Below are 22,882 nucleotides of genomic sequence, written 5' to 3'. Positions count from 1 at the left end.
TGCGTGGCAGAAGCGTAGAATCGGATCGCGCCAGGGGTCACAAAATGTGAGTGGTGCAATAGTGGCAGTCGAAAACGCCGCATAAGCACTACGTGCTTAGGTGGCGGTTAAAAATCAAAGCTGAAACGTGCGGCCCCGATGTTTGTGACGAGGTGGGACCTATCGTAATGCCTTCTGTTGTAGCTTTTGATTTATCTATAACCACATTTACGAGATGCGTGCTTCAAACGTCGCGTTTGGTGACGTTAGCGTAAAGGATGTTATGAACACCTATAGGATTTTATGGGTAGTGACTCTAGCTGCTGTGGGTGTCATCCGGAGCTGTATAAGCTGACAAAAACTCAAGAGAGACTGGTGCGAGACTCACGGGCGCGCGTGCTTGAATATGACGTAGAGAACGCCGCAGCCAATCGGGAAGCTTCTGTCCAGACTGGGCAAACGTATTTTCGATTCGCCTAGCCGCGGCAAAAGCCCACCCATTACAAAGCGCTCACGCATAAATAATTATCATTATGAGCAACAGCATCAACAAAATGCGCAGGTGGGTGTGGCATCCTACGGATGCGTAGTGGGTACTTCGCCGATTCGCAGAAGGAATTATGGCTCAATGGGCACTTCGCGACTGTATTAGCATTAGGCATTCTAGAATAGTTTGAAACGACCACTGCACAGACGTTCGTTCCCTTACGGCACGGTTGAGGCGTCCAGGCTAGCGAATGACAATACGATGCGAACGAGGCCAGATTACGATGTCGGGTTTTGCTCTTGAAGACGACGCTCAAGCGTCCTCCAAGTTTTTCTTTGCAGTTCTAAGTTTCGTACTTACGGCCCCACGTTCAAACAGCCTGTTTTACAACTGGGCTACGCAATTAAACACGCTTGCAGAAGGCAAACGTGTATGTAAATTCTGAGCGTGTTTTACCAGCGATACAAAAAGCCACAGCGTCGCCGCAGGAGCGTAGCAATGAATGCGATAGCAGCACATTTGAATGTTATACGAAGAAAGGTCAGCTGCTAACTACTTCGTCATGTCCGGTCTGGCGTAACTCAGCAAAATGCTGGCGTAAGGGAAGGCGGCCGCTGCAGCGATCGAAGCGACCATCGTGCCGCCTATTGCTTCAGTGCAAGCTAAGTGGTGAGAAAACGGCACGCTCAAAGGATTGAGCCGTCTGCTGACACCTGTCTTGACAGGTGTCAGCAGACGGCGCCGGACCAGTTGAAGTACGCAGTCACCGCCGGAGTTACGCAACTCTCCCTCGGGACCCCTCCCATTAATTTTTCCCGCGACGAAAGACGGCCGGTGATTTTGCTCTCCGCTTGAGCAGCAATCGTCGGCTGCCTTCGCATTCTTTCACTCGAACACATAATATAGGATGCGCTGGGTGATGTTATCGAAGCTCAAGGCGCCCAACAAAATGGCACTGGAGTGGGGGAAAAAATGTATAAAAAGTGAGGTACTTACCGAAATTCGATTTGAAAGGTACAACCACTTTTGACACACAGTGTTTATTTCACACATTTTTAAAGGATTGGCTCTATTTTGGAGTACTGTAGGCGGGCGGCGGCTGCCAGCGTGATTACGATGCGTGAAACGTCATGTGGTCCGGCGGTGGTAGCGGCAGCAGCAGAAACCACGGAAGAAGAAAACGCCAGTAGGGAGAGTCACGTGACAATCTTGACGCCTATAGTCATAAAAAATTTAAGGAAGAAATAGGCCCTGGTCGCGTCTGGTGCGGGCGCTGGGAATCCTACCCAGCAGCCACCGTCCACTTTTCGGAAGGGCCGCGTTGACAGAGTTGGTTGACTTGTCGAGGCCGGTGGAATCATGTGAATTACATTAAAGTGGAGTTGGGCGAAAAATAAATGAAATTTAAATTAGAAAAATATCTATGCCCTGCCTGCACCACCTAAGTATCGCAGGCCAAAATCGGTAAATTAGATAGAAGAACAAAATGTACTAAAATTCAGATTAAAAAAAAAAAATTTAAAAAAAGATTGAAAATTAGATCCCACCACCTAGCGAAACCACCTCCAAAGGAAATATTTTCTAGATTACATACTGCGGTTTCTCTTCGTCTTGACTTACAATTGTTTTGACACAATGGATCTCCGATGAGCTCGTCTTGACTAACAAGTATTTCATTTTTTTTCTTTTGCTCTTGTCTCTCTTGTGTAGGCTTTCCATTGCTTTGTTTGTTGGGTCCCACTTTTGGAGAGATGGGTCCGTGTTGGGCTTGTCCTCCAGTCTGTCCTTTTGAGGCTTAGTGTAAAACTCATCAAATTGATTAGTGACTGAACAGGATTTTATTGAATACAGGTTAGTTGTTGTATTTTTAAATTTTTTTCATGACTTTTATTTACTACCCCGGCTCCTCCGTAACTCCACCGGCTCTTACAAAGGTATTCAGGGAAATATATTAATATCATAACGATATAAAACTGCGACACTCCCTTCTAGTTGTTGTCCTTCCTTCATGGCAGCAACAGAGGCGGGCAGCCGGGAACACGGTTTCCGGCGAACACAAGTCACTGTCCACTGAGAGAAACGCATTAAATTCATTATTTTTCGCCTGTTTCTGTTTGAAAACGAGGTTGTGTCAACAAGTGCACCAAAACATTTATTTTGGCTAAAATCTCGGCGGCGGAGCTTTTTGAGTCGCTTGACTCGCTTTTTGTTCGCCAGTCACAAATGGTCCCGTCACCGAGGCTAGCAGCAGGTGTGAATGAGCCATTAGACGACCGCTATGTCAATGCAGACCTCTTACCGAACTATTGCGCCCAAAGTCCATTCGTGAACTACAGTGTTTTCTATAAGCATGCGGAGATCGCCAGACATTGATCTTCTTTTTAAATCATTTCTTGTTTGTTTTAGGATGGCGTTCATGGGATCCAGAGGTCGGCCGCGCCATCATGTCGAGGTGCGCCACACCGTACTTGAAGCGCCTCTCGCTGGAACTCGGAGACAAGTCGCCGCTCATCATATTCGCCGACTGCGACTTGGACTCCGCCGTGCGCCAGGGTCTGAACAGTGTGTTCTTCCACAAGGGCGAGAACGGCATCGCCGCCGGCCGCCTGTCCGTCGAGGACTCCCCTGCACGACCGCTTCGTGGAGCGCGTCGAGTCCGAGGCCCGCAAGATCGTCAAGGGTGATCCGTTGGACTGCAGCACCTGGCACGGTGCGCAGAACCCAAACAACAGCTGGAAGAGCTAGTCGACTACGTGCAGAGGGCCGTGTTCGAAGACGCCCGCCTTGTCCACGGAGGCCACAGGCTGCCGAGGCCCGGTCTCTTCCTCGAACCCACCATCAGGCCGGGTCGTGCTTCATCAACTGCTACAACAAAATTGACGTGGCGGCACCTTTCGGCGGCTTTAAGCAGTCTGGATACGGCAAGGACTTGGGTCAGGCGACGCTTAAGGACTATCTGCAACTGAAGTGTGTCACCGTCGAATGCTAGATCTTGCCTCGCGCATGCGCGTACCGGCGTTTGGCTTGTAATGAATGTCCGGCTACACGGCAGTTGGCAAATATGTGACACTTCAATGGGAAAGATTACTTCCGTTTTGAATCAAATAATTATTTCCGACATATTAACTTTTTTTCTATTGGGTACTCCTCTAAAAGAACGAAGTGTATTCGAACATTCGCTTATAAACGAAATTCCGGGATCTGCTGTGGTTGCCACGAGAAAAATGTGCCGCACGTGTTCCACTGGTCGCTTCAGGCAAGTCGACTGTCTATCGTGAGCCGGCCATCCCGACCTTTCCCACCGTTCGTAATTCAGGGATGCCTATGGACGGGCAATAGTGCCTTGCGTGTATGAAGGCAATAAACAAACCTTTACTACATGTACAGCCTCAAGTATTTTTATCTATATCGCGGGAGCGTCGACCGCACGCAGTATGAGCGCCTTAATTACAACGGCGTGGCAGATGAGTACAAGGCAAGGTAAATGTAACTGGCAGCGAAGCTTCCATATAAGCCCATACGTTCAGAAATTGGCGGCTGATCAGCTGTTCATGGGCCTTAGCGCCCCCTGTGTGAGGAGGGAACACTTCCGGCGGAACAAAAAATAAAGCGGATGTGACGCAATATGCGATAAAAAAGTTACGTCATTTTTGTTGGCCCTAGCGCGAAATTTTACAACGATATAGTTTTATTCGGCCCCTGATCGCTAAGGACTCGCGCTACGGTGAGCCGGCAAGTCCTTGGCGAGTGCACTTGAAGCCAACGCTAGCTAAACTAATATCGACTCACGACTAAAAAGCGGTGTTTAAGTGTACCACCCTTCAATTCGCCTTGGTTTTACCAGGAAACCTTATTCTTGGAGCTTTTATTCTGCGCACGTGTCATCTTCCACAGCGGGATAGTAAGTAAGCAGCAGCGTACCTCTCATGTTTGCAGCGTTGCTTATTTGCTTCGCACAGGCGCAGGGGCCTTGAAGAGCGCATTGCTTGCATGCTTCATTCTCAACGAGAAGAAATGACGCTTGGTCACGCCAAAATGATGACATTTCAATTTTATTCAATGGCCACAATAACGCAACCTTACCCCGCCCTACACAATGAGCAACAAGTACCGTAATAAGCACGAAAAGTGTGTAGTCTAGGTGCGCTATGTTTTGCCTTATGTTCCGATAAATTAACCTTACGTACAACATATACATGCCTGCGCCGAACGTATAAACGCCATGTTTTGCCTCATGTTCCGATAAATTAACCTTACTTACAACGTGTACATGCCTGCGCCGAATGTATAAATGCCATGCCTGCGTCGAACGTGCAGCACAGTCACAGCGCGAGTCCACTGTAAACCCTCCAAGGGCGCCTAATGCAAGTACAGTTAAAAGGTACCCACTGCAGCACAAACCATTCTATTTTACGAAGCTAATCACCCACAGCTTGTTTCTACGGTAATATCTGCAGCCGTATGGATGAACACATTGTTGTTGCTGTGGTGGACTATGATGAGGGTGATGAATTATTGCCGAGCCCTTTGTAGCGGGTAGCAAGCTTTACGCCGCGCACTCGCTCCGCAGTACCACCTGGTGCGACGCTTGGCGAGATTCCGCTCCTTTTCCACGCAATAATAAACATGTTAGCGCTTTGCTCGGCATACATGTCGCTTTTATAGGGTCCTTTTTGGAAAAAGATTTCAACACTGGCGTGGCTCTGTCGCACCTGCTTGCACGCTGAAGATCTTTGGTCCAATCCGCCTCGAACCATTTTTTTTTTAATGTGCGCGATTGCTGCGACGTACACCAATTTCGGCGGCGGACAACTACGTCCCGAAAATCGGCTGTTGTGAGCTCGCAACAGCTTACGCTGTAAAAAGCAAAAAAGCACTTCTATTAAAAGTTGAGAGAATGCCTTAGGAAAACGAAGGTCAGCGAAATCATGAGCAACATGTAATCACAAACGCGATACGAAACGAATTAAAATAATTGGTTAACGTGTGTAACCACACGAGCTCTCTCAATAAATGGAATACGATCCCGGTGAGCGGTAATCTATCTAAAAGTCTCCAATGGCCTCGCCGAATTCCGTGGGCACCGCGTTGTGGTCGTCTATGGCGAAACGTTCTACGCCGTCGACAACGACAGTCACGTTCTCTTCTTCTTCGGTGTAGGCCGGAGTGCGACGCTGGGTGACGATGCCGGTGCCATATTTCTTCTTGTCGTGCTGTCGCCACACGTGAAAGAGGTAGGCGACGCAGGCCGTCATCAGTATGATCAGTATGCACTTGCCGATGTCCCGTATGCAGTCCCGGCTGCGAAGAACCGAATGAAGTTCATAAAAAAATATGCTAACAGGCGGAACACAGACCAGTGCCCGTATTTAAAACACTACGCTATAATTATTAAATGCGAAGCATTTCTCAGCGAACCTCTGGCACTTTGAGCGTTTCTATCTACGTATGTATCTATCTATCTACCTATCTATCTAGCCGCCTACGTCTGGGTGCTCTCGTGATCGCCTCCTTAACTTGGTGTAGACCAAAATTAGCATGGGAGGGTAAGAGGACTTGGCGAATATGACTGTGTGGTCATGACATCAATAACGTGAAAATCCTGTTGCGTGCGTCGTCAAACCCTTTCCTCCAGACACGTGTGGCACATACCCGTTTACCACCGGCCGGGGTGTACGGGTATGCGCCACTGGTGATTGACAGTTTATATCTACCCTGCAACGGCGAGAACAGATATTAGTAATTTAAATGCGAGAGCGTTAAGAAAAACCGACATCGGCAGCGGTGACCCGACGAATGGAAAGAATAAAAATCAGGATCCAAGCAGGAATCGAACCCAAGCATTGTTCGTGGCAATCGGGTACTCTACCACAAAGCCACGCCAGGTCTACAAACTGGTTTGGAAAAACAGCCTATGCAGGCGTAATGCTGGTGCAACGTCAGTTGTGGTTGTGGTGCTGGGTATCTAATTTTACAAGAAAGCACTAAACATTACATATGTAGTCCTACAACACAGGCGTCATATCAGATTAACGTCCGTGATTCCAGTGTCGGCTACGCTTTTATAGCAGTCTAATAAGCATTACATTTGTATTCCTATGATTCAGCAAGCTATATTGAAGCATTGCTCGACACCGGAGGAATACATTAACGAAAGTTACGTATGCACATCATCGCAACGTAAAGTGCACTTAGTCCACCAGAACGACGCAGTATCCTCTTCATTTTTTACGAGGCTGGGCGATGGCCTCATGCTGACCGAGGATGATGACAGATTGATTGACAGCCGCTTTGTAGACTAGGCTACGTAGGTCACATACGCCCAGGTAGACTACGAATACGAGAAGCGCCATCCTGTGATGTTGGTCTACGTAGCCCTATCCAGGCCTACCAGCATCAACGACCTAAACCTCACCAACGCGATGGGTGACTCCAGATTCCGACATGTCGCCGGCTCTCCATACAGACAATTTGTCGACGAAATGACCGAGGCATCCACGATTTCTAACAGCTGTACTATAACTCATACTTCGCTACACATGGACCCCTCGCCACCGATATTGCGACCGGATCCGATAACAAGTCATGACCATCGTCTAGTGCTCACTAATCACGGTGATGATGACCTTGTTCAAGAACTGTTAGGAACCCCTTCCACACATGCACACGGGTTCGTGAAACGTGCGTGCTTTCTCCACGATAACGGACAAGTATAAGCACTACATATCAGCTTACCGCTTGTGGTGTTGGTAATACCCACGTTGCCGTTGGGGCAGCGTTACTCAACTTTAAACAACTGATCATATAACACATATGCAGCTCTTCAGCGTAAATGTGTGCGCATAAAAGTTATACAAATCTTTAGCATCATTTCGTAACGTTTCGCTCAGTAAAAAAATTACGCCACAGTCACTTTCCCGCCCCATGCTTCGCATATTATCGACTTCCACGGTACGTGGGATCTGCCGAATTTTTTTGTAAGAGAAATTCCAGCTAATCCATGGGGCTGCGCATAATCACTATATTCGGTTAAGCTTAAGAATAAGTACAAGCTGTGCCCCCAGTATTGCGGCGCGCGTGTCATTTTCCCGTGCAAGAGAGTGGTGCTTGGCAGTCTCCGTAATAACCACAAGTACTTTCTCGCTGCTAATGTAAATGAGTTGTACTTCGCAGCTAAGGGGTTTTACTACACAGATTATGAATTAAAAGCTTGTCGTCCCTTGTTGAAATGTTACGTTTGGCTGAGCAGTGTAATCGAACCTTTGCTGAAATTTGCCAGGCAGACTATACAACTCATGTGGCGCATACACTCAAACTGAATATAGCTCAAACAATATACACATATTGAGCCCACGTTGTAATACCACATAGCACAAACCCTAAGTGAACAGCAGCACCCTGTTTCGTGCTCACCGAGCTATGTAGGCCTCGAACTCCGTCGTGCTCATGTATATGCCCTCATCCTCTTCCTCTTCCTCTCTCCTCTTCCTCTTCGCCCTTCTTGCCCTCTTCGTCTTCTTCCTTCTCATCGCCGGAACCTTTCCTCTTCTTCTTCGACGCCTTCTCTTCCTCACTGCTCTCCTCACCGTCGTCTTCGTCCTTCTTCGCCTTTTTCTTTTGCTGTGGCTTCTCGGGAGACGACTCCTCTTCCTCTCCTTCCTCGCCGCTGCCCGACTCGTGGGAGCGCGACTCCGAGACCGGCGAGGTTTTTTTCGCTGCAGTCTTAGGAGCCTGCTTCGAAGTCGTCTTCGAGTCCGGCTTGGCCTTCCCGGCCGCCTTGGAAACTGCCTTGGGGGCTTGTTCTTGGGAGCCCTCGTCTGAACCGCTTTTCTTCGACTTGCCTGCATGATTAGAGAGAGAGAAAAAATACAATTTTGCCTCAAGGGTGAATCAATGAATTTGATAGCAACAAAGAGTAATGTTACACGAGTAAGGCTAAAGTCTTTTGGATCCAATATCGCGTAACTCTACAAAACGCAGGTGTAAGAGAGTACGGCCACTCCAGGGAGATAAGTGGTTTTCGGCCGTTTGTCGTCAACACAAAGCGATGAAAGCACACCACGCATACGAGTCGGCCAGCAATCTCTACCGAGATGGGGCGCGCGCCACCACTCACGACCGCGCCCTTATGATCAACCCAGTTGTTGCTCGAGCAGCGCAGCGCCCCCTTTCCCCATCCCTTGCCCTCAAACGCCCCGCCCGAAAGACGGGCGGGTCGTTTCCTCTCTGCTTGACGAGCCATCGACGCCCGGCGTCGCAAGCTGGACTAAGTTATCGCATGTACACTTCGTGCGACGGAGATGGCCGGCTCTTTTCATTAAAGCTTCAACCGCGGTCGCCCCCAGTGCGAGCGCCCTTTTACTAGCACGTAGAACATACGATGCGTGAGGCGATGTTATTTATTTGGACTTTATACAGAGCATGACGGTGACGGCAAAAACCCGCCGATAATATCATATAATTGCTATCGCAATAAAAGCGGGTTACCATCAGCCACATTTGATGGACTCGTTGGTTGATCAGTCGCGACGAGTAATTGTCTGCCTCGTTATTATTCTTCAAGGCATGTTACAACGAAAATTTGTTGTCGCGTCTTTTACAGTGTCTTTGCGGACCCTGTGCCAGGGTCACCGGCGTTCGCTCAAAGAGGTCGCGCGACCAGGGGAAAGGAGGAGCCTCATGAGAGGAAAAAAAGCAGGAAGTCATGGAATCGACCACGGAGAGGAGATGTAAATGAAGGCCGCAGAAAATAAGGAAAACAACAAAGCTTCCTTGGAGAGGCGAAGTTTGAATCCGGGCACTCAAGGTCGAAGGCGTCTCATATCTACTGGGCTATACACCGCTCTTGCGAACATGAATTGATGGGAACAAATCAATGCAAGAAGGTAGTGGCCGCGTGGGCCAATCGCCCCCTCCTCTCTCGCGGCGAATCACTCGCGCGCCTGCGGTGGTCATTCTCGCTCCGAAGTTGTCATATTCGTTGAGAGGCAGTGGTGCGCGCGAGACGCCGAGCGCTAGCGACGAGGCGACGGCGACGAAGCTGCTGGTCGTTTCGCCGGTGCCAGCGCGAGCTTACCAGGAGAGGCACATATCAACGAACCAGCTTGTGGGTATATAAAATACTTCGTGAAAACTTTACCGAAATATCTCACGAAAGGGGCGACAGCATCGCCGTCGGAAGGTTTTCACGGCGTGGGACTAGCTCATTTTTTTAATGCGAAGCATTTCTCAGCGAACTGCAGGCAATTTGATCGTTTCTATATACGTAATAATCTAGCCGCTTACGTCTGGGCGCTCTCGTAGTCGTCGCCTTAGCTTGACACATACGAAAATCTGAATGGGAGGGAATTAGTGTATGACGAGCACGATGAACAGGTCATTACATCAATGGCGTGAGATACTTGTCGCGTACGTCATGAAACCCTTTCCTTCAGTCACCTGTGGCACATACCCGTATACCGCGGCCCATGGAATGCGGGTATGAGTCACAGGTGTTTCGCAGTTCGTATGATCCCATGAACCCAGGAAGCACGCCAATTGGTTTGCGTGAACATCAAGAAACAACAGGGCGTCGGCACACGGCGCTACAACCTCCGCCACAGACAAGTCGATTACCAACCGGGTGACCAGGTGTTTGTATGGACTCCCGTGCGCCGCAAAGGTGTTTCTGAAAAGCTTCTCAGTCGATACTTCGGCCCTTACAAAGCGCTACGATGAGTGATCGACGTCGACTACGAAGTCCTTCCGGACGGAAGCCAATAACCACGACGCCAACAGCCACGACCCGAGATTGTGCACGTGGTGCGGTTAAAACCATACCACAAATTGGACATTCATGCTTTTCGGGACATTAGGTTTTCGATTATGTTTATCGTGAACGCTTCGTTTAGCATCGAGGCGATGCTCTTCGGGAGGAGGGGAAATGCCACGCGCCTAATATGCTAGCGAGAAAGAGGCAGACGAAGACACAGCAACTCTCGCGCCAGTGCCTTTGTTTTTGGTTGTGCTGTGCCGACCCCGTTTGGGACTTGGGGCATTGTATCGCCGCCTTGTGAACGTCGCCTTTGTCTTGAACGTGACAATATCATGGTTTTGCGACGTAAAACCGCATCAGTTATTAGACTTCTCTGGGAGCCTACACAAACCTGATGACTTAGATGCGCTGGACGCCTTCGAGAAGGTTGACTTGCTGGCGAAGAAGTGTTTGAGCGGCTGCTTGGCCCCCCTGTCGCGACTACCTGCTGCGGACGGCGCCATTGAGGCCATCCTTGAGGCCATCCTGGAGGGAGCCTTGGTGACCTTGCTGCCCGGCTTGCCAGAAGACTTGCGGCCCCCTTCTTTCATTGGACTCCTTGAAAGACCAAACGAAGGTGCATTTGTAACTACACTCACGCTCGCATATCGGTGGCCTACGTTCACGCTACAGGACTGAATGACAACGTGATAGCCGCCTATCTATCTATCTATCTATCTATCTATCTATCTATCTATCTATCTATCTATCTATCTATCTATCTATCTATCTATCTATCTATCTATCTATATCTATCATCTATCTATCTATCTATCTCTATCTATCTATCTATATCTATCTATCTATCTATCTATCTATCTATCTATCTATCTATCTATCTATCTATCTATCTATCTATCACTATCTATCTATCTATCTATCTATCTATCTATCTATCTATCTATCTATCTATCTATCTATCTATCTATCTATCTATCTATCTATCTATCTATCTATCTATCTATCTATCTATCTATCTAGCCTACAATGGCTTTTTGTTTCCATACGCCTACTGTGACGTAAGGGTGGACGTCATAAAAATACGTTCCCAATATATTAGATATGCGGTATTGTTCATGCATACTCGCACGTAATTCAAAGGTGACGATGTGTGACAAGTCCTCAGAAACACAGATGCCTTTGCACAACGAACAGCAGTATTCATTGTGCGTTTCAATCACCGAGCACTGCACAGTATTCGGCGACAGAAACGCGATACTTGCAGCATGTAGCTGACGGCTGCCAGGTTGAGAGTTTTCGTGACACATGGTGACAACATCCGGTAGACGACCGCTCTGTCTGTGGTTCTTGGTGGTGCCTACGGAGCACCGCCTGCCATGGCTTCAAAATACTGCGCTCACGTGACGTGCCGCGCACAGCGGCTGGTGTTGGCGGGCATGCTTTACGAAGGATTGCAGCGCTCCGCTCACCCACCGACAACCACAGACTGAACGAATATGCACCGAATGCTGCCACCATACGTTGGGAACGTTCTCGACCTCGCTGTCAGTCTCACCGCCAGAAGCTAAATGCTGCGAGTATCCAGTTTCAATCGCCGAGCGCTCTACATTACTGTTTACCTAACTGTAGTAGGTCACTGCACTATTTACTTTTATATGCTACCTCGTTGCACTATGCCGCAAAAGTCGCTACTACCAGAACTGTACGTTGCTGCCCTACACCTTGCCCGTGAACGATTACCAAAAATTTTTGCGGAGTATTGGGGACTAAGCAGTGCACAAACCATTAACATGCATGCGAGCAACTGCAAATACCAAGGAAGCAGTGAAAGCGTACTTGTGCGCGATCTTGCTCTGTGCCTTGGTCATCGCCTTGCTGACGGTCTTGCTGCCAGTCTTACTGCCAGTCTTACTGCCAGCCTTACTCGGAGCCTTGGAAGGCGACTTCTCGGAAGCACTCTTGCTCGGAACAGCGCTGGCGGCCTTACTAGACGCTTTGCTCGGGGACTTGCTGGCCGCTTGACTGGCCGCCTTTCCGTGTGCCTTACGGGGTGACTTGCTGGGTGACTTGCTGGGTGACTTTCTGAGTGCCTTGCTGGAAGCCTTGCTAGCAACCTTGCTGGGTGCCTTGCTTGGTGCCTTGCTGGGCGTCTTGCTGGACGTCTTGCTGGACGTCTTGCTGGAAGCCTTGCTGGAAGCCTTGCTGGAAGCCTTGCTGGAAGCCTTGCTGGGAGACTTGCTGGAAGCCTTGATGGGAGACTTGCTGGATGCTTTGCTATGTGCCTTGCTGGGTGACGACCTGATGGGTGCAGCTTTACTGACTGCCTTGCGCGGGGCATGACTAGATGCCTTGCTGGCGGAGCCCTTCTTGGGACTCTTGTTTTCACCCTTGCTAGTACTTTTGCTCTCACCCTTGCTGGTACTTTTGCTCTCGCCCTTGCTAGTACTTCTGCTTTCGCCCTTGCTCGAACTCTTGCTCTCCGTCGAGCTGGAAGACTTTTTTGACGGTGACTTGTTCTTGCCCTTCGCCATAGTTCGGAGGGGTTCTCACAGTGCTTCGAGCAGCCAGCCACTGCGGTCTAGTGTGCCTCGATGTGTGCGAAACGCGCAACAAAACGCGCATCAAGGCACCCTACTGCGGTCAATCTTCGTCTTCTTCTGTCTCGAGGACAGGTGCTCGCGCGTGTCCGTACGTTACTGCTGCTGCTGAAGATTATGATGGACAGAATTTGGGCGTACCCACAACAGAGGATAGGCGGAATAGCGAGCCGTCACAGTTAAAGGCGCCCGGAACCGATTTTACAAGTAATCACAGAATAACCTCAGCAACAGAGTTTATTGCCTCAAGAACCGATTGCCGCAGAACTTTCGCGAATCATCCAAGAACGGCCGGAGTTACCGGGATTTGTCGCACTTTATCTTCAGTCACGTTGGAATTCCTGTTTGCGAGTTGTGGTTTACAGTATATTGTTAGCAGACTATTGTGCGCTGCGCCGGCACGTGGCAGCACCCCGCGCAACACCTACCGAGCAAAATGCTAAGCGCCACTAATCAGGACTACCTGCTTCTAGCCAAGCCCTTGGGGTGTTTCATGACCCCTTTAAAATGAAATGACAGCTGGATCATTCGGTAAGACGCTGTTGCGGAATTAAACAAAAGGAAACAGGAGGAGAACGGGGCTACATTGCTTCGACACGTTTTACTTCAAATGTATCAGCATGAAGTTCAGGCAAATGGGCAGGATGCGAAATATAATGTATCAAACGAAAAAAAAGTGCTTATATGACGAGAAGAAGAAGAACTAATCCTTGTTGCGAACAATATACCGGCTTTAAATATTTCGTTTTTGATCGATTGCAATTCAGTTTATTATGATACTTATCTTCAGCTGTATCGTCGATATGCCCTACAGAACCTAATGGAAATGTCCACCCAGTACTTGGCCAATCTCCTGTTTTGGATATGAGTCACACTTAAAGTAGGGAAACAAGAACAAGGTCGTTGCCATGTCACGTGAAAGAGAGAGCTAGATTAAGGAGGAAAATGATGTTAGATCTATTTTCTGCACTGTCAATAACGACCACATTAAAATTTCAACGCTTGAATCATCATTCGAATAGGGAAATATGTCAAACACGAGCAATTGAAGTAACAATCATTATACAACGTTGTCAGACTCTATATATAAATTTTTATTTACACAGAGCGGGTCTGGCACCTTCCCCTAAATGTTTTTTCGGAGTCCATGAGACAACACAACATTATCTCATTTCCTGCAACAGATACTCTACCCTGCACAACATTACTTTAGGAGCCGTCTTCAGACTCTTTAGAATAGATTTAAATGAACGAAATGTACTTTATTTCGGGTCGTTGTCACTGGTATACAGTGGTAGGAAGGTTGTGATGCCTTGCAAGAGTTACATAAAGGTTCAAAAAGATTGACGCTATAAAACCAATGGTTACTCTTGTTTTTCTACTTTTCTCAATTGCTTTATATTTTTTTGAAATTCGCCGCTTCATTACTTATAGTCATGCTATTCTATTCATCAATTCTAAAATTTTTAATTTTAGTTTCATTTTACTTCTTTATCTTAAATGGACATAATTTAACCTGGAATTCAAGTATTTTCTTTTAGGTAAAACTACTCGGTTCTTGCCAATCCTCCAGCGTGGTTGTAGGCCATGGTTTCAAGGTTTACTCTACTACTCCCCTGTTGCTTCAACTGTGCTGTTGTCATTTGGGGCTTCAAAGCTGGGGCACTCGGCGGGAACATATGCGGTGCTATAGCTAAATTTATATGCGAATCAAATCGACGTATTCGACACATCAACCGCTAGTAATTTTCAAATTATGCATCCTGACTTAATAATTTTGGTCGCTTGGCAGGTTATGCAACATGATCTAGGCTAAAACTGGAATACAATAAAAATAACTTCATTCTAATTGACATTGTAACCTCTATTAGCACTTAAATATTTCAGACTACATGACCCGCCCGACTCTTGGTCGATCCCCCTGAGTGGGTAAGTGCCAGTAATCAAAGGAGACTAATCATCATCATCATTACTCCCTATTTTGATTACGAGCCATAGTGAGGTCAAGAAGAAGAAGACAAGAAGGTCGGCGCGGTGTCACGTGAACGAAGACCACCCTTCTGCGAAGGCCTAGACCACCGCTTAAGGTCCACGTCAAGAGAAGATGGACATCGCGGACCACTTCACCACCAAGCCCGCGGTCAAGCGCCTCTCCTGTTGCTCCATCGGGGTTCCGGCTCTCGTTTTTTCCTTAACGACCACTGACCGGTTGCTCTTCGATACGAAGTGCAAAGACTGCACGGTGAGGGCAACAGCATGGGTTCCAATCGATGCTGTTTTCAAGGCGATTTCTTCCTAGGTTTTTAAATGCGAAGCATTTCTTAGCGAACCTTTGGCACTTTGATTGTTTCTGTCTATCTATCTATCTATCTATCTATCTATCTATCTATCTATCTATCTATCTATCTATCTATCTATCTAACGTCTGGGTGCTCTTGTCATCGCCTCCTTAACTTGGTGTAGACCAAAATTGAAATGGGAGGGTAAGATGACTTGAAGAATATGACTGTCGGGTCACGACATGAATAACGTGAAAATCCTGCCGCGTACGTCGTCAAATTCTTTCCTCCAGACACGTGTGGCACACACCCTTTACCACGGGCCGCGGTGTACGGGTATGCGCCACAGGTAATTGACAGTTTATATCTACCCAGGGAAGGCGAGAACAGAGATTGGTAATTTAAATCGAGGGCGCTTAGAAAAACCAAGATCGGCAGCGTTGACCCGACAAATGGAAAGAATGGAAATTAGGATCCGCGCAGGAATCGAACCCAAGCATTCTGTGTGGCAATCAGGTATTTTACCACAGAGCCACGGCAGGTCTATAAACTGGTTTGGAAAAACAGCCTATGCAAGCGTAATGGCGCTGCAACGTCAGTTGTGGTGCTGGCTATCTAATTTCTCAAGAAAGCAATAAGCACTACATATGTGCTCCTACGATGCAGGCGTCATATCAGATTAACGTCCGCGGTTCTAGTGTTGGCTCTGCTTTAATAGCAGTCTAATAAACATTACATTTGTATTTCTGTGATTCAGCACGCTATATTGAAGCATTGCTCGACCCAAGAGGAATACATTAATGAAAGTTACATATGATATTCACATGATTGCACCATAATGTGCACTTAGTTTTGATATTAGTGACGTATGCAGTCTAACGTGAGGGCTGACGTTACGTCGCACTATAGCTACCCTTTAAACGCCAGTGTTTTCGACGAGGCTGGTTAGGCCACGATGTTCACACAGCTGCTACACTTACAAAAACACGTCGATCCACCTCGTAATGCTTGGCTCAAAGCCACGAAATACAGCACAGAAGTACTCGCTGACTGCTTCGCGTGAAACCGATTCCCAAACGCGTGGGATCTGCCGAATATTTTTATACCCATATTAATAATATCTGGGGTTTAACGTCCCAAAACCACCATATGATTATGAGAGACGCCGTAGTGGAGGGCTCCGGAAATTTCGACCACCTGGGGTTCTTTAACGTGCACCTAAATCTAAGTACACGGGCCTCAAACATTTTCGCCTCCACCGAAAATGCAGCCGCCGCGGGATACCCATATTCTGCAACGCGTTTTATATGCCATGTCTGACTCATGACCGAAATGAGAGCAAGAAAGGTTAGATAACTAGGCAAATTGAAGCAAGAAAAGTGAGCGTTAGGGATTTGGGGCCTTTCGGTAAATTCCAGTTTTCAAGCAAAGTAAAGGTACTTCCGCCCTTTGTATGACTTGTAGGTACTTCGGTACTTGTAGGTATGACTTACTTGTAGGTATGACTTGTAGGTACCTTTGTATGACTTGTAGGTACTTCCGGCTTTTTGGTAACTTTCGGTTTCCCACTTCCGAGCTTTCAATTCACTTTCCTTTCGCACTTACGGACTCTTAATTCGCTTTCACCTTCCACTTGCGGTTTCTTAATCACAATTCTACGTAACTTCGACAGAATAACAAATGCAACACCGTATTCGTTCTATTACAACGAAATCACGTAGTTGTCTGAGGAATTCCGCGATTAAATCTTTTTTAAAGAGGAATGTTAGCTGCACTGAATAGGTTATAGTTCTAAAGCCTGGTATTTCACTCGCACGTTTGTCAGCGAGTGCTGTCTAGTGTTAGCTGAATGATGGCAGACATCGGCTACAGTTGACTTATTCTTGGCTAGTGTGTTGGCGAATATTGTGCTAGCAAACGTTGGCAAGCGTTGCCATATATCGGTTAAATAATAAAATTCCGTTCGCCTCGGTGGTACACTGGTTATAGTGCTCGGCTGCTGACCCGAAGGTCGCGGATTCAATCCCGGCCACGGCCGTCGCATCTCGATGGAGGTGTGATGCTAGAGGCCCGTGTACTGTCAGTGTACGCGTTAAAAGCACCAGGTCGTCAAAATTTCCGGAGCCCTCCACTACAGCGTCCCTCATAATCATTTCGTGGGTTTTTTACGTAAAACCCTAGATATCGTTAAAAAATATAAACAATTATTATGCTCTATCTTACAATATCTCCATTAAAGTAGAAGTTCCAGGCAAGATGGAAGCTTGAAGCGACGAAAAATCCTTGGAGAGCGAGGTGTCGTTGGAGGCGACCTTTCGACTAGTGGTGCTGTCTTTTTGAAGAAGGCAAGACCATTTGTAAAAGCGTTGGCTGAGTGACATCCCATTCTCCAACCATACTTCGATATCTCAGTAGGGAGTTTCTGACGCAATTCATTAATGCTTTGTTTTATGCCATAGTGAAGTACTAGAAACTCGTTCCAAGGCAGTTCACTTGAATTCTACGCGTTTACATTTTCTTTTTGCCAATTAGCCACAGGGTTCCGTGACACACTGGCTATCACTGCACGGACGGCGGCCACCTCCGTACATCGACCCCTCTGGCAGCGACTTCGTGCTGTGCTTGCTCGCTCTGCACGCGGTACCACGGGCGATCCTGGCCGGTGTAGTCACCCGGTGTCTCCACAACATGTTTCAAGTGGGGCCCCCGTGGAGATGGCTGTACCTCATTCTGGTGTTCGTCAACCTGGTTGTCGACACGCAGGTTACCGTCAGCCTAAGCGGCATCACGCAGCTCCTGAATCCCGAAGTGCCGTACTACCACTCCTACATCGAATTCGTCGGCTTCTCGCTCTTCAGCATGGTGGTCACCTGCGTAATGCTGAAAATGAGCGGCCAAGTAAGAGAGAGTGTAAACGTTTGCTAGCACTTCCTTGAAACCTAAAATGGGTGGGTCCCTTCGTCCAGTGCTCTACATTGGTTATAGCGGCTCACCGGAACTAGTCCAGGGTTGCCTGCTGTCTTTCCAAGGCCTGTTCTGAGAGTCGAGCCTGCCGCGACCATTGTGTTAATGTGTGTGTTTCTATGAGCGCGGAGTTTGCCGCAGACGGACGCAGCCTGGGTGTAACGTGTGTCAGTGTCGGTATTTCCTGGCACCGGGGGCACTCAACACGATATTCTGAGGGGTGTATCTTCGAAAGTAAAGCAATTGCTATCACGTGCACCTGAGAGATACTGGTAGTTTACTAGCATCCCTCAAGAGAAAGGCATGAAACCGCAGGATCTTACCGGTACTTACATACGGGGCAGAAGCGGGGAGGCTTAAGGGTTCAACATAAATTGAGGCCGACGGAGCCGGGGAAACACAGGGTCCCTCACGCATTCGCCTAAGACGACAGTCATGTTTTTCTTCTCAGTCAATGTATTTATCCGTCCCCGCCTCCTCCGAAATATTCTGCCCCTAACGTTGCTTTGCACTGCCTCCAGAATCGGAGGTGTTTCAAGCTTTCTGCACCCCGCTTTATTTTACACAGCTTCCAGCATCAGAGGCACTGAAATCTTTCTGCACTTCACCTGCTATTGCATTGCCTTCATGATTCTACCCACGTTTGACTAAGCGAGTGATGACGTGTAGCGACGCCACAGTAGCGTCATAATGACATAGTGATGATGTCATATATGACGTAATGACGTCACATAGTGACGTGATCACGTGATGCTAATTTTTGCATGACTAGCGTTGACGCAGCCGATGCTGATGGGTCAGTTTTCGCGTTTGGTGAGCCGTCTATGGCTTTCGCCTGAAAAATAATGGGTGTAACCTTAAGGGTCAAAGTGGGTCAGGGTACAAACGGGTGTTATGGACATCTTAGTCGAAATTAAGAAGAAATGGGCATGGGCGGCGCAGGTAGCGAGAAGGTAAGATAACCGCTGGTCATTAAGGTGAATTTCAAGAGAAGGCAAGCAGGCGAGGGGGAGAGAAATAGATATGTGGGCAGATGAGATTAAGAATTTTGCGGGGGTAACACACGACCGGGAGAATTGGAGAAACGTGGAAGATGTCTTCGCCCTGCAGTGGGTGCAGTCAGGCTGATTATGATGATGATGATGATGATGATGATGATGATGATGATGATGATGATAGATATTATCACACGTATTCTTCGACGTGTTTAAAACTACCATGCCAAACATCTGAAACAACGTACTTGTTCTTATTTAAAAGGACGCTGAGTAATAAAGAAACGTGCGATTTCACTCGTAGTGGTAAATCTTTCCTAAGCCATAGTTTCGTGCTCTGTTCAAACAATACGTTACCCCTTCGCAATCTGGAAAGCGCCACTTTGGCCAGGAGAAGGTGGCCGGTGAGACAGGAAACGCGAAAAAAATACAGGTATCGACGCTACTACCTTTCAAGTTGCGTCACCGATTTGACGTGACGCCACAAATTTCGACTAAGTTTTTCAGGGTCTACATCATTCTTTGTTGGTGACAAACGAGTTGCTGTAGTGTTTCAACGCAGTCAGAGAAAATTAATATTGCAAGTTTCAGTCAATGTTATCGAGCCAAAGTGACGGTAGTGAAAGAAAATTACACCATAATTTCCCGCTAAAGGGGAACATGAGGCGATGCACAGCCGGAGCACTTGCGCGATCGCGTTCCGTTGGCGTTCGTTGGGCATGCTATCGACCTCGCGTCGTGGAACGCGAAGAGGAACGCTACGCGCGTCTTGTCTTCCCTTTAGCCTGGCCGTTAATTCTCACAGGGCGAGCGGGGAACGCGGTCGACAGGCGTGCGAGAGGGGGGCAGCGTAGGAGAGGAGAGAGAGGGGGAGGGGACGCGCATGCGCTGGTGCTCATCGCGGCGTTGCGCAGGAGAGAATTTAGGCATGTCTAGCCCGTGTTTCAGAGGAAGAGTGGAAAGGGGAGGGGAGAGGGGTAGCGGAGAGGGGTATGGGAGAGGGGGAGGGGAGAGGGCGAGTGGAGAGGGGGAAAAGGGGAGAAGGGAGGAGGACAGGAGGAATGGTGAGGGGAGTGGAGAGGAGGTGTGTGGAGAGGGTATGCGCATGCACAGTAAGGGTGGCCACGCCGCACACCACCACCACCGGATTGAACTCTGCCATAAGATACTTCGCATCTATAAAGGAATACTTTCAAGTCCGTGAGGTCATAGAGACCCGCTGTGGTAGCTTACTACGTAGGGTGTCGTGCTGCTAATTTCGAGGGCGCGGGGTCGATCCCCGGCCACGACGGCCGCATTTCGATGGGGGCGTAACGCACAGCACATCCGAATGATTTATGCGCACCTTATGAGAACTCTAGGTGGTCGAATATTCCGGAGCCCCACTCACTACAGCGTCTCTCATGATCATATCGTGGTTTTGGGACGTAACGCCCCAACAATTGTTCTAATTAGTGACGTTACAGAGACATTCACGCGCAAGTTGTCCGGTCAGAACATAAAAAAATTACACCATCTCCCGCAGAAGGGGACCATGAGGCGATGCGAAGTCGGAGCACTTGCACGACCGCGTTCCGTTGGCGTTCTTTGGGCATGCTACCGACCTCGCGCCGTGGAACGCGAAGAGGAACGCTACGCGCGTTTTGTCTTCCCTCTGGCCTGGCCGTTAATTCTCACAGGGCGAGCGGGGGACGCAGTCGGCAGGCATACGAGAGGTGGGCAACGTACGAGAGGAGAGAAAGGGGGAGGGGACGCGTATGCGCTGGTGCTCATCGCGGCGTTGCGCAGGAGAGAATTTCGGCATGTGTAGCCCGCGTTTCAGAGGAAGAGTGAAGAGGAGGAGGGGAGAGGGGGGAGAGGGTAATTGTAGAGGGAGAGAGGGAGAGGGGAAGTGGAGAGAAAATGGGAGAGGGTGAGTGGAGAGGGTATGCGCATGCGCAGTAAGGGTGGTCACGCCGCACACCACCACCACCACCGGATTGAACTCCGCCATAAGATACTTCGCACCTAAAAATCCCAACGAGGAGTCGCTTACACCTCATACCCTTACATGATTCCCTGCTCATATGGGATCCATGGGAGAAGTGGTTATCAACCTCATTGAGTTGGTAATCCGTTGGTAAGGCCGCGAAGCTTAGCTGTCCGCGACCATGGAGGACATCTGCGTCAACCTGGAGGATTTGTAAATAGGGATCAACCAACTATTTACAAAGAAATAACTCAAAATTTCGCTGTGGGTAGGAGAGTTTTTCCTCCTCCAGATAGGAAGTTAAACAGGGCGCAGGCGCTGACACTGAGATTGCTTCAAAGGGAACCAATCCTAACCCTGCCTTTTTCCACAAGCTTTATCATGATGTTTACTTAACTAACTTATGTAACGAATGGGTGGTTGAACCACCTTATACCACATTCTCTGGGAGTATAGCCTTCGGTACGCGTCACTGATAGGGCATCGCCCGGCAAGTGGGGCTGCGTTATGGGGAGTCCTGACATACAGTCACAACATTGGGCCGTCCAGAGGGCCCACGATGCGGCGGCAGGTCTCGGCCTGACTGTCCCGTAGAGCATACGCCTCCGGACATCTGTTAAGTTTTTCCAAGCTAAACCAAACCAAACTTATTGGTTCACAAACCAACTTACGATCGCAACACTCTAGACAATGGGGTTCTATGAGAATAATTTACTGTCAGTCTAAATTTATCTAGCGTAACAATTTAGTGAACCTTTAAGCACTGTCGAATAGCCAGTTGCACAATGGGTATATGAACTATTGGTAGAGAAAAAAAAGGGTGGTAAAATAAATAGGACGAAGAAAGAAAACAGACCACAGCGCTGATCTGTGTCCGTGGTTTGTGTCCTTTTTTCGTCCTCTTTTCCAGCACTGTTTTTCTCCTCGTAATCATGAACCAACCTGCCCAAATGCGTACCCTACTGCGCGTGGATGTATGCCAGTGATACGATTCCAGTTAGCTTGTAAATGTGAAAACAGCGCGAAACTAAACCTAGCACAAGAGAAGGAACACACAGGCTTGTGCTGCGTCTCCTTTCGCGCTGTTTCCCCATTTACAGATGTGTCACCAACTAGCCCAACGAACCACACTTCTGGAATGTTAGTCATTCGATGTCATCCGTACGTTTGCCTTATGCTTGAAGAAAAACATTCAGCCGTTCCTTGTATGAATGAATTTGATTTAAGGAGGGAGCCTCAGATGCCTCATCAAACGCGAAAACTGATCGCAGATGTCAACCTGAGCGACGCAATAGTCATCACGGTGTGATGATGTCGTCATGACATCAGCAGTCGCCGAAATTGGTGACATCGTCATGAAGTCACTGTAGTGTTACATGACCTCACGTCAGATGATCAGGCAATCGCATGACGTCGTCGCTTTTTCTAAGGTGAACCGATCCCGGAGGCGCAGAAAAACCAAGTGAGGCGCAGGAAGCAATTCCAATGCCTCTAATGCCGGAGGCAGGGCAAAACCGCGTTGGGTGCAGAAAATCTTTCTGGAATGGATGGGGGTTCAGTACAATCGACATAAAAAATCGTCTGAGGCAAACGCACAAGGGACCACGTGACATTTTCTCCAGTGAAAATCTCCCACATTGACTTTAGTAACTACCCTGACCAGCGTTATAAGCTAAACACTTTACTTCGTGCCCACAGGATGTTAAAGGGACAGTGAAGTGAAACAAGACATTTTTTAAACTGATCAATTGTACTCTGAAAGAACTAGTGTGGTTGATTTAACGACCATAGGTTTATTAATGGATCAGAAATGCAATATGAAAAGTCTCTTAAATTTTCCGCCGAAATCTCCGATGGT

At 48.2% G+C, this 22,882-nt stretch overlaps 1 pseudogene; it reads left to right on the top strand.

The window, feature by feature from the left end:
- The first annotated feature begins 2,910 nt into the window (after positions 1-2,910).
- On the top strand, positions 2,911-3,489 carry LOC125756540 (cytosolic 10-formyltetrahydrofolate dehydrogenase-like; annotated as a pseudogene).
- Positions 3,490-22,882: the final 19,393 nt, after the last annotated feature.

The sequence above is a fragment of the Rhipicephalus sanguineus genome, unplaced genomic scaffold (assembly GCF_013339695.2).
Source record: "Rhipicephalus sanguineus isolate Rsan-2018 unplaced genomic scaffold, BIME_Rsan_1.4 Seq1183, whole genome shotgun sequence".
NCBI classification, from domain to species: domain Eukaryota; kingdom Metazoa; phylum Arthropoda; class Arachnida; order Ixodida; family Ixodidae; genus Rhipicephalus; species Rhipicephalus sanguineus.
This window is presented reverse-complemented; position numbering and strand designations above follow the sequence as displayed.